The 10,017-nt window shown below is 42.3% G+C and overlaps 1 pseudogene; it reads left to right on the plus strand.

The window, feature by feature from the left end:
• The first annotated feature begins 5,756 nt into the window (after positions 1-5,756).
• On the plus strand, positions 5,757-6,603 carry LOC131420316 (small ribosomal subunit protein uS2-like; annotated as a pseudogene).
• The last annotated feature ends 3,414 nt before the right edge of the window (positions 6,604-10,017 follow it).

The raw sequence follows: 10,017 nt of genomic DNA on the forward strand, positions 1-10,017 counted from the left end.
GCAGTGGCATAATTATTTCCTTGATGATTAAACATCGTTCAATTCTGTAAGGATTTAGAATTAAATATAGGAATGCATAAATAATTAAAACCACAGTATTAATATTTGTGTTAATGAATCTGTGCATTTTTAATATTTTATGTACTTATGTTCATAAAAATTTGGCCAATTAGAGTAACAGATCAGCCTTGTAATTCTAATTTAAAACGTATAATTGAGTAATTAATTTAGACTTGTGATTTCAGAATGAAATCTTATTAAGTTTATGAACAGTTTGAGTACATTTAAGAGAACTCGAGTTTCTCCAATATTATAAGTTTAATTTTTAAATATTTTTAGGGTCCTCAGGAAGGTTTCTTTTAGTTAAGTCACATAGTTTATGCACCAAATGGATTTAAAATATTTTAAGACATTTTGCAAAGTTTCCAAAATGGGATAAATATAGTTTAAAGCCAATATATTTCCTAATTTAAACTCCTTACAAAAGAATTTCCTCTTGCCATAAATTTGCTAAGAGCTATTCTTATCCTTTCTCTCCTGGGGATTTAACGGAGCCGTCTAAGAAGTATGACTGGTTACTGCCAGAGGAAAGAAAAAAAGGAAATTCTCCCTGAACAAGGGTGAAGAAGAGTCTGTTAATTATCAGCAACAGAGACCAGCTCAGCAGTTTCTGCACAAAAGGAAAGTCTGCCTTGAAAACCTCCCCTCGCTCCGAGCTGCTCGTGGAGCTCTCTCTGCCACTCAGCTGCATGCAGATAAGCGGATGAGCACCTTTAAATGAGTGACACTGCAAACAACGCTCGGGGAGATTCCCCGAAGTGGGAACAGGACCTGTTACCTATACCGGCTCTTCTCCTTTAAGTGACAATGACAGTATAAACTCTTCTTCCCGGAACGTAGAGGGCCTTTCCATTCCACCTCCAGAAATAAAGAAATGAAATACATATGAAAGAATAAGGAAATAAACATATTCTTAAAATCAAGTCTCGCTATTGGACCTACCCCACCCTTTGCTGATGTTTCCAGAAATGTGCACATACACTGTTGTGGGCAACAGCTCAATCTCTGGTATTTGCCTGAGCTATGCCTCTTTCCTTCTTATATCTTTCAAGGTTATAAGTTCGTCAACCCATTTTCCTCTGTACCTCAGCTCTCAATGTTTAGTTCGGGCCATGTCGTTCTAATGACACATTTGGATATGCTTCTATTCTTTCTGGCTTAGAAAGCCAAGGATACCCACTCACAGGTTCACTGGCCATTGCTACTTCCAGAGGCAGAGACTGTTGTCCAAGCAACCGGGCTCAAAGCTTCCCCTCACCCGGCAGGGCAATAGCTGACACCTTATCTCATCAGCCTCCTTCTCCGTGTGTGTCTCAAATATTAGTTTCCTTAGAATTGTTTTGACTTTCTACAAACCACTATCAAAGTGGTCGACCTATAATATTGTTTGACCAGATCCCCTTCCTGTTCCTGGGAAATCGCCCAGACCCCATTGTGTACCTGTAGCAGGACTCGCCATCTTCTTACCCGGATTCACCACCTTGGCAGCACCTAACCTCCAGATGAACCGTTAGAGTCAGTCTCCAGTTTGCTTTCTACCTGGGATTGAGGAAAAAAAACAATAATTCTTCTTGTTAGGGGTTTAATTGTGTTGTTTAAGAGTATGTTGTCTAATTTCCTCAAATTTGTGAATTTTCCAGTTTTCCTTCTGTTATTGATTTCTAGTTTTATTTCATTGTGGTCAGAGAAGATGCCTTGGATGATTCCAAACTTTAAAAATTTATTGAGACTCGTTTTGTATTGTAACATATGGTCTATCCTGGAGAATGTTCCATGCACACTTGAGAAAAATGTGCATTCTGCTGGTTTGGGGTGGAGTGTTTTTTATATGTCTCTTAAGTCTAGTTTGTTTATAGTGTTGTTCAAGTCCTCAATTCCCTTATTGATTTCTGGTTAGTTGTTCTGTCCATTATAGAAAGTAGAGTAGGGACGTATCCAACTATTATAGTAGCACTGTCTATTTCTCTCTTTAACTCTGTCCATTTTTGCTTCATATAATTTAGAGTTCTTTTGTCAGGGGTGTATATGTTTATAATTGTTATATCTGCTTAATAATGAAGCTTCTCTATAACCGTTCAGAAACTTAAAGGACCATAGCTTTTTTCCAAGATGCCCAGGTAATCTAACACTAGATTGGGCAGCCTTATGTTTTACAGTTTAATATTTAACATAATATTTGGGGTATATACAGTAGGTGCTATAATGCAGGATCTAGAAGCTTTTGTATGGTTAATAAATTATTAATTTAAATAGAATTTTTTAAAACAGGAAAAAAGAATGATTAAGACAATGAAATAGATTTCTAATTAAATCTGAAATGAAAATCAATTATAGAAACCCCTGCAGAGCTTCCTCCTTTGTGAAAATGTTACGATATGCAATTTGTGTAAATACTAGATTCTTTGCAAGAGGCACCACTCACAGTAAACGAATTTTATTTATGTCAATGCCTGTCACGATGCTCTTAGTAATTTTGTAATCCAAAGAGTGAATCTTCTATAAAGTATCAAAAAGTGCATTTTCTAGTTCTCTATCATGAAAAAGTAATTTGATCTAGTTCCAGGCAGCTGTGTTCTCTTCCTTTACTGCTTCTTTATAGCGTCCTCCTGTGTAATTGATCCCAGTGCCCAGACGTGAGAGCTGCTGCTTTGTCAAAACTTGAAAGAATGTGGAAGATTAGTGCCCTGTGCTTTTGATGCCTGTCAGAAAATTTCAATAGGTGAGTTAAGAAGCCTGAGTGACTCAGAGAATCTTTAAATAATGAGACAACCAAAGTTAGAAGGTGTAAAGCAGCTTAAAAAAGAAAAGCAAGTAGAAGAATAAAAGGTCCTGTTTAATGCTTAAGTATGGACTGTATGCTGGTGCTGCAAATAGGTGGAAATGATCCCAGGCTCACAAAAGGAATATATGATCCGCAAATATGCATTGGTTTGATTTGCTTTTACCTACCACATCTGCTCAGTCCATAATTCCTCCATTTGGAAATGCACTGGTCCCTTCAGGGACAGTGAGGGAATAAAGCCAGATATAGTGAGTAGCTTAATTCTTCCCTATCACCACCTCTCCCAACACACAGACACAGAGGTCACTTCTAATTAGCCCTCATGGGAGTGATTAATTGCTCCAGAAATGGGGCTGGGACTGGGGCCAGGTCTCCTGTCACCAGATTTGGGGCTGGGCAGGGAAGTGGGGGTGGACTACTCTGGCAAAGGAACAAGTGAGTTGATCTGAAGAGGGCACAGGTGGCCTGAATTCTTCCTCTGGGGCTCTGCTGAGCTGCAGCTGACCTGCACTGCCAAGAACCAGATAGATGCAGAGAGCGAGAGGCAAGAGAAGACCTGCTGAGAGGGTCTGATGGGGAAGGGCAGAGCGGGGGACTGGCCCAGCCTGTGGAGGCAACACGGATATTTATACAACACCTACAGTTCATGAATGATTTTTGTCTTCACTATGCTATTCATTTTTTAACAAATGAATTATGGAAGAGGCAGAAAATATCATTATCCCCAGATAATATAATGAACCCCATTTATTTTCATAAATAAAGAAATTGAGGCTTGCCTAAGATCACAGTCTTAGTAAGGATACAGCTGTAACTCAAATCTATATCACTTCACGTCTCTTAAGCTTGTGTTATTTAGAATATCAGCCCCAAATAGCTTAGCTGTGGATCAAAACACAATGCAGTAATGCAAGTCTTCCAAGGTGGCTGGAGCTGAGTTTGTGGTGGAGGTGGATGGTAAGAAGTCTGGCTTGGTTTATAAGCTGTTTTCAAGAATTTGTAATTTATTCTAAAGGCAATGGGAAGAATATGTTCAAGTTTATGTTTTAAAACAAGGATCACTAAACCATGGTCCATAGGCCAGATCTGGTCCACTGCCTATTTTATAACTAGCTTTGTTAAATCACATCCACGTGTATTTATTTACATATTTTTTATGGCTGATTTCATGCTACAATAGTAGATTTGAATAGTTGCAACGGAGACTGCAGGGCTCGCAAAGCCTAAAATAATTACTACCTGGCCCTTTACAGCAAAAGTTTGCTGACCTCTGTTTTAGAAAGATCTCCCTGGCTGCGATTTTGATTAGACAGAACCAAGATGAGAGGCAGTAAGCCCAGCCAGAAGACTACCTCAAAATTCTTAGTGAGGGGGCCGGCCCCGTGGCTTAGCGGTTAAGTGCGCGCCCTCCGCTACTGGTGGCCCAGGTTCGGATCCCGGATGCGCAGTGACGCATCACTTCTCTGGCCATGCTGAGGCCGCGTCCCACATACAGCAACTAGAAGGATGTGCAACTATGACATACAACTATCTACTGGGGCTTTGGGGGAGAAAAAAAGGAGGAGGATTGGCAATAGATGTTAGCTCAGAGCCGGTCTTCTTCAGCAAAAAGAGGAGGATTAGCATGGATGTTAGCTCAGGGCTGATCTTCCTCACAAAAAAAAAAGTCTTAGAAAGGATGAGAGCCTGAAGTTAGTTTGGGGCAGTGGCAATGATTTAAAAAATGCTGAGGTGAAGACTTGAAAAGACTTGGAGACTGGATATGTGAGTTGAGGAGGTGGAAAGATAAGAATAATTCCAATTACACTATTAGATATATATTTTTTAAGATGGTAATTGAAAACACAGGATTAGATGCTTCACTCAGGGAGAGAGTGAAGAGTGAGAGAAGAGCCCTAGGCAGAGCCTCGAAGAACATAGACGTACAAAGGCTGGGCAAACAGAAAGAAGCATTCAGGGAAGGTTTAGAAGGAGCTCTCAGACAGGTAAGAGGGCCACCAAGAGTCAGCAGTGTCAAAGGTGCCGCTGGATGGAGGCGAGCACTCAAAACTTGCCATTGGATTTGTCAAGAAGGAGCAGTTTCTGTGGAAAGGCAAGGGGTGTACACCAGACCCTGGTGGGCTGGGGAAGGACAAAGGGGTGAGGAAGTGGGGACAGAAGCAGACACAACACTTTCAAAATGCTTGATTCTGAAGGGAAAGGTAGAGATAGCAAGGCAGCTGCAGGGAGACCTGGGATTGGGTGACAGTTTCATTTTTTGTTCTTTGTTTTTTAATAAAGGAACTCTGAGCAAGCTTAATAATGAGCAGGAGAAGCCAGTAAAGGGAGAAGCTGTAGATTCAGGGACAAGTGGGGCTAACCAATGGAGGATGGCTGCCAAGGAGGCCAGAGGGAAGAATCTAGAGCAAGCAGCAAACAAGACCATCTATTGAGAGTGAGAGAGGCTGCCACAGGATAGGTGGTTTGAATAGTCATAGATAATGGAAAAGAGAAGGATAACTAGGGAAATCCAGAATTGCCAGGCAAAACTAAAGTTCCAGCTGAAGATCTGTGAGCTGTATTAAGAGTTTGAGTAGAAATCTAAACACAAAATTTCAGGAGTAAGAAGTTGCAACAACTCAGAATCCAGCTGAGAGAAGTAGTATCTAAAGTTTTCAGTATAAGAGACATCTGTTCTTCCATTTCTGTGAATATTCTAACTTCTGGCCTTGAATCAAATTGGAGCTCCAAAAGACCACACACATGGACCACAGAACTTAGCCCCTCATAGAAGTGTCTTCATTAAGTTTCAATGAGATTTTCTGGCCTTTCTGAGCTACCCAGAGAGGTGTCCATACAGCGTTCTTCTGAGTTTCTGTTGTGACTTAAAGGGAAAATTTCACAATGTCCAGAGCCCCCGACCTGCAGATGAAAGATGAAGATATCCTCAAATTCCTCACAGCAGGAACCCACTAGTAACCCCAACCTTGACTTCCAAATGGAACAGTACTTCTACAAAAGGAAAAGTGATGGCATTACCTCATAAATCTGAAGAGAACCTGGGAGAAGCTTCTGCTGGCACTCATGTCATTGTTGCCCATTGAAAACCCAGCTGATGTCAGTGTCCCATCCACCAAGAATACTGGCCAGCAGGCTGTGCTGAAGTTTGCTGCCACTGGAGCCACTCCTATTGCTGGCCACTTCACTCATGGAAACTTCACTAACCAGATCCAGGCAGCCTGTCGAGATCCAAGACTTCCAGTGGTTACTGACCCCATGGCTGACCACCAGCATCTCACAGAGGCTCTTATGTTAACCTGCCTACCATTGCTCTGTGTAACACAGACTCTCGTCTACACTGTGTGGACATTGCCATCCTGTGCAGCAACAAGAGAGCTCATTCAGTGGGTCCGACGTGGTGGATGCTGGCCTGGGAAGTTCTGCGCGTGCACAGTACCATCTTTTGTGATGGTGACCCATGGATGGTCATGCCTGATCTCTACTTCTACAGAATCCTGAAGAGATTGAAATGGAAGCGCAGGCCACTGCTGAAAAGGCCTTCACCAAGGAAGAGTTTCAGGGTCAATGGAGTGCTCCAGCTCCCAAGTTTACTGCTTCTCAGCTCAAGGTCGCAGACTGGTCTGAAGGTGTGCAGGTGTCCTCCGTGCCTATTCACAGTTCCCTGCTGAAGACTGGAGTACTCAGCCACCGCTGAAGACTGGTCTGCAGTTCCCACTGCTCGGGCCACTGAGTGGGTGGGAACAACCACTGAACAGTCTTAAGCTGTTCTTCCACAGACTCTTAAACATAAAATGGAAATAAGATTGACAGAAAATAAACACTTTCTAAAAAAAAATCTGATTTCTTCTAGCCTATAGATTGAAGCCCAAATTCATTGGAATTTGTAGTAAAGACCCTAGGTTGGTCCTAATCTATGTTAAACCTAAGACTCAAGTGAGTCTGAAGATGTCTGGAGGACTGATAGGGAAGACTCTAGAAAGGTCTTTATATGACAGTGAGAGAAGCCAGAAGGGAAACACGTCTTAAGGGACAAGAGAATCAATGTCTTCAATATTGATCCTAGAAAAGTTCACCAATTACAATTTCACCAAATTCTCTATGAGGCAATGAGCACAAGGTATCAGCATCGTTGGTACCAAGAGTTACAGTTCAAGTGCTTGCTTATTAGGAGTCAAGCACTGTTCCAGGTCCTTGACCAACATTGTCTCACTTAATACAGCAACATTCTGGGAAGTATTACTATTGATCCCCTTTAATGGATGAAGAAACTGAGGCTTGAGACACAAAGTAACTTTCCTGAGATCACACAGCTGGCTATTAGTAGCATCAAGATTCACAGTGGTAAGCCAAAGCTATCCTAGACACCTCTCTGATGATAGGAGTATCAGCCCACAAAGTCAGGTGTACAAGAAACTTTTGAAAAATTCTATAACTCAGCTTAATCTCTATTTTAAGCCTTACCCTGGAACGTTTTTGAGGAGTTAACCGGGGTTCTCAAGGTTTTACCCCTCCCATTCCTCTCTGAGTTAATGACATTGTTTGGGGGCTTCTGTGGCACCAAGGCATTGGGTGTGCCTTAGACTTTAGTAATCTGTCCACACTAGATACTACTAAGACAGCCGTTGTTCCACCAATGTGGCCCCTAGACTATGGGCCAAAACTTTTCAAGTATAATAGATCAGGTTCTTTTGCTCTTGTAGTAGTTTTCAATGTAGAATTAGATTGCCTTTGTGCAGGGCACACACTCCAGAGTTTTGCACCAGCCCCACTAGTCTCCCAGTTACACCACTCCCAACCTCACATTTATGTGACCCACCGGGATCCTGGACACATTGAGTTTATGACACTGGTTAGAGAACCCACAAAGCTTCAGTCTCCACGGTCTTGCTTGCCTTAGTCCCTTCTGCTCTTGGCACCTAAGACCTCAGAGCTCTTGCCGCCCCTCTGATAGCACTGCCAGAAAGCAGGGCATGAGCTCTCCCATCTCTTTCTCCACAGCCCTGGGCCCTGGGGAATATTTCTCATCTTATGACATCCTTTACCCACCATGCTTATTTAGGTCATTTTTCCTGGGCCCGCAAATTTTCTCCTTTCTCCAGGGCTTTGGATTTGGAAAACAAAAGCCAGGATTTCCAAGTCGATCCTGTCCCCTCCTCTCTGGAGGCGAGGAGGGCAAGATTTATGAGCATTTCAACAAAGAAATAACAGGGAGGAAAAAATAGGATAATATAGGATAAGACAATACCAAAATAGTATCTTGCCACTTGGAGTTCCTTAGAAGAAAAATGCCACTTAACTATAAGGAATGAAGTATAGAATAAAGGTCATTGGATGACTTGTGTAAGAGCTCCACTAACTTAGCTTCTGGCACCAACCCAACAACCACACAGAAGGGCAGAATATGCAAAATACAGCTCAATGCGCTAATATCCAAGAAAACTAGAAGCTGAAAAAGCTGTGCTTTCCCAGCATCCTCACATAAGAGAATTGTACAAACCTCTTTCCAGCACATATTTGCTAGCATTCTGATGGCCTGCCCATTCACCCAGTGAAACATTTGCTGGTGGTGTGAGGTCATGGAGCGCTGACACTATTTCGTTCATTGTCCCATTTCTAACGTGTGCTGGGTCAACCCCATCAGGGCTTTTATAAGTGGAGTCATTTTCTTTTTAAATTGTGGTCAATTTTCTGTGTCCTCTCTGCTTTTCTCTTTCTCCCAAGATGGCAGCTGGGAAAAAGGAATATTAAAAAATGATGAAGGACAAAATAGATGGAGACTGCAACATGGCATTTGTGGTTTTTTGTCTATTTTTCTCTAAGTGTGGCTCTTCAAGGCAGAGTCTCATGAGTCTGTCTATAGCAAGTCCTTTATATGAAATGTTTTCTCCTGAAAAAGAGTGATAATTGCTATTTCTCCTGCAATCTGGCACCCTCTAAAAGCCCAGATTAGCTTTCACCTTAAGACAATGCTACTTCTATCAAGTTGTACATGAAAATATATTCCAGGCCTGTAGCCTGGGTTCAGAAGTATGGAACATGGGGATCAGCGAGCAAGCTGGGTGTGGAGGTTGGGGCAGGTAGGAGGTATGCAAGGTAAAAGGTGGGGCAAAGAGACAGTGAGGGTCTAAGTGAGCAAGCAGAGCTTAGTATCCTGGAAATGTAGAGTTAGGGACCTGAAAGGATATGGAAGGACTGAACATTGAGAATTTTGTTAGGCGACAAAGGGCAGATGATACAGGAGGCAGGACCCATCCCCTGAGCAATGGAAGGCCTAGATGTTAGTCCCGGGGTTGAGGGTCCTGAGCAATGTTGAGACCTACTGGGCAGTCAGACCTCACAGATGTTTTGTTTAATCTTGCACAGCCATTCTAGGTAAGTATTTTCTCTGTGTGCTGAAAGGAGGGAACTAAATGTCCATGAATGCTTGGTCATATGTTTAATAAAGTGTCCAGACCAGACTTGACCCCACGTCCATTCAAGTCTGCTCAAAAGCCTGAACGTCTTCCAACTTCACCGAGACCGACAGGGTGCAGACTTGAGGTCTTCTCTGGCACATCCTGTCCAAGCCAGTTCTGGAGCTCGCAGTGTTTCTCTAAACATGGTCTGTGAACCCCTTCAATAAGAATCACTCTAAAAGCTTGTAAAAAATACTAACTCCTGGGATTCTTCCCCAGATATTCTGATTCAGAAGGTCTGGAGTGGATCTCAAGAATTTTAATTTTTCTGAGAGCTCCTGATTCAGGTTGAGCAATGACAATGTTCCATTATCCTGGCCACTGCAATTGAATTATGGTTGGTCATAAGACCTAGGCAGGGCCAATCAGCGTCTTCTCTAGGATTAATATATGTACTCTTGGAAAAAGCAATATTCTTTCCACTGATAGTGCTAAGCTTTGAGGCTGTGAGCTCGGTTGGCTGGGGTTCATCTTGTCTATCATGCAAACAAAGGTTCCCTATAGAATGTTCAAGTCAGAAATAAGCTTTTGAGCCCCCTGGATGCAGTTATGTCTGAAGTCTACCCTGGATCTCCTAGTTCTTTGAGCCCATGCTCCTTTTTTTTTCCCCCAAACTAGTTTGAGTTGAGTATCTGCCACTTGCAACCGGATGGCTTAGCTAGAGTTTGTGTGAAACAGACCAGAAGGTTTACATGAGTGCAGTAGAGTCACCAGTGTAAT

The sequence above is a fragment of the Diceros bicornis genome, chromosome 23 (genome assembly GCF_020826845.1).
Source record: "Diceros bicornis minor isolate mBicDic1 chromosome 23, mDicBic1.mat.cur, whole genome shotgun sequence".
Classification (NCBI taxonomy): Eukaryota; Metazoa; Chordata; class Mammalia; order Perissodactyla; family Rhinocerotidae; genus Diceros; species Diceros bicornis.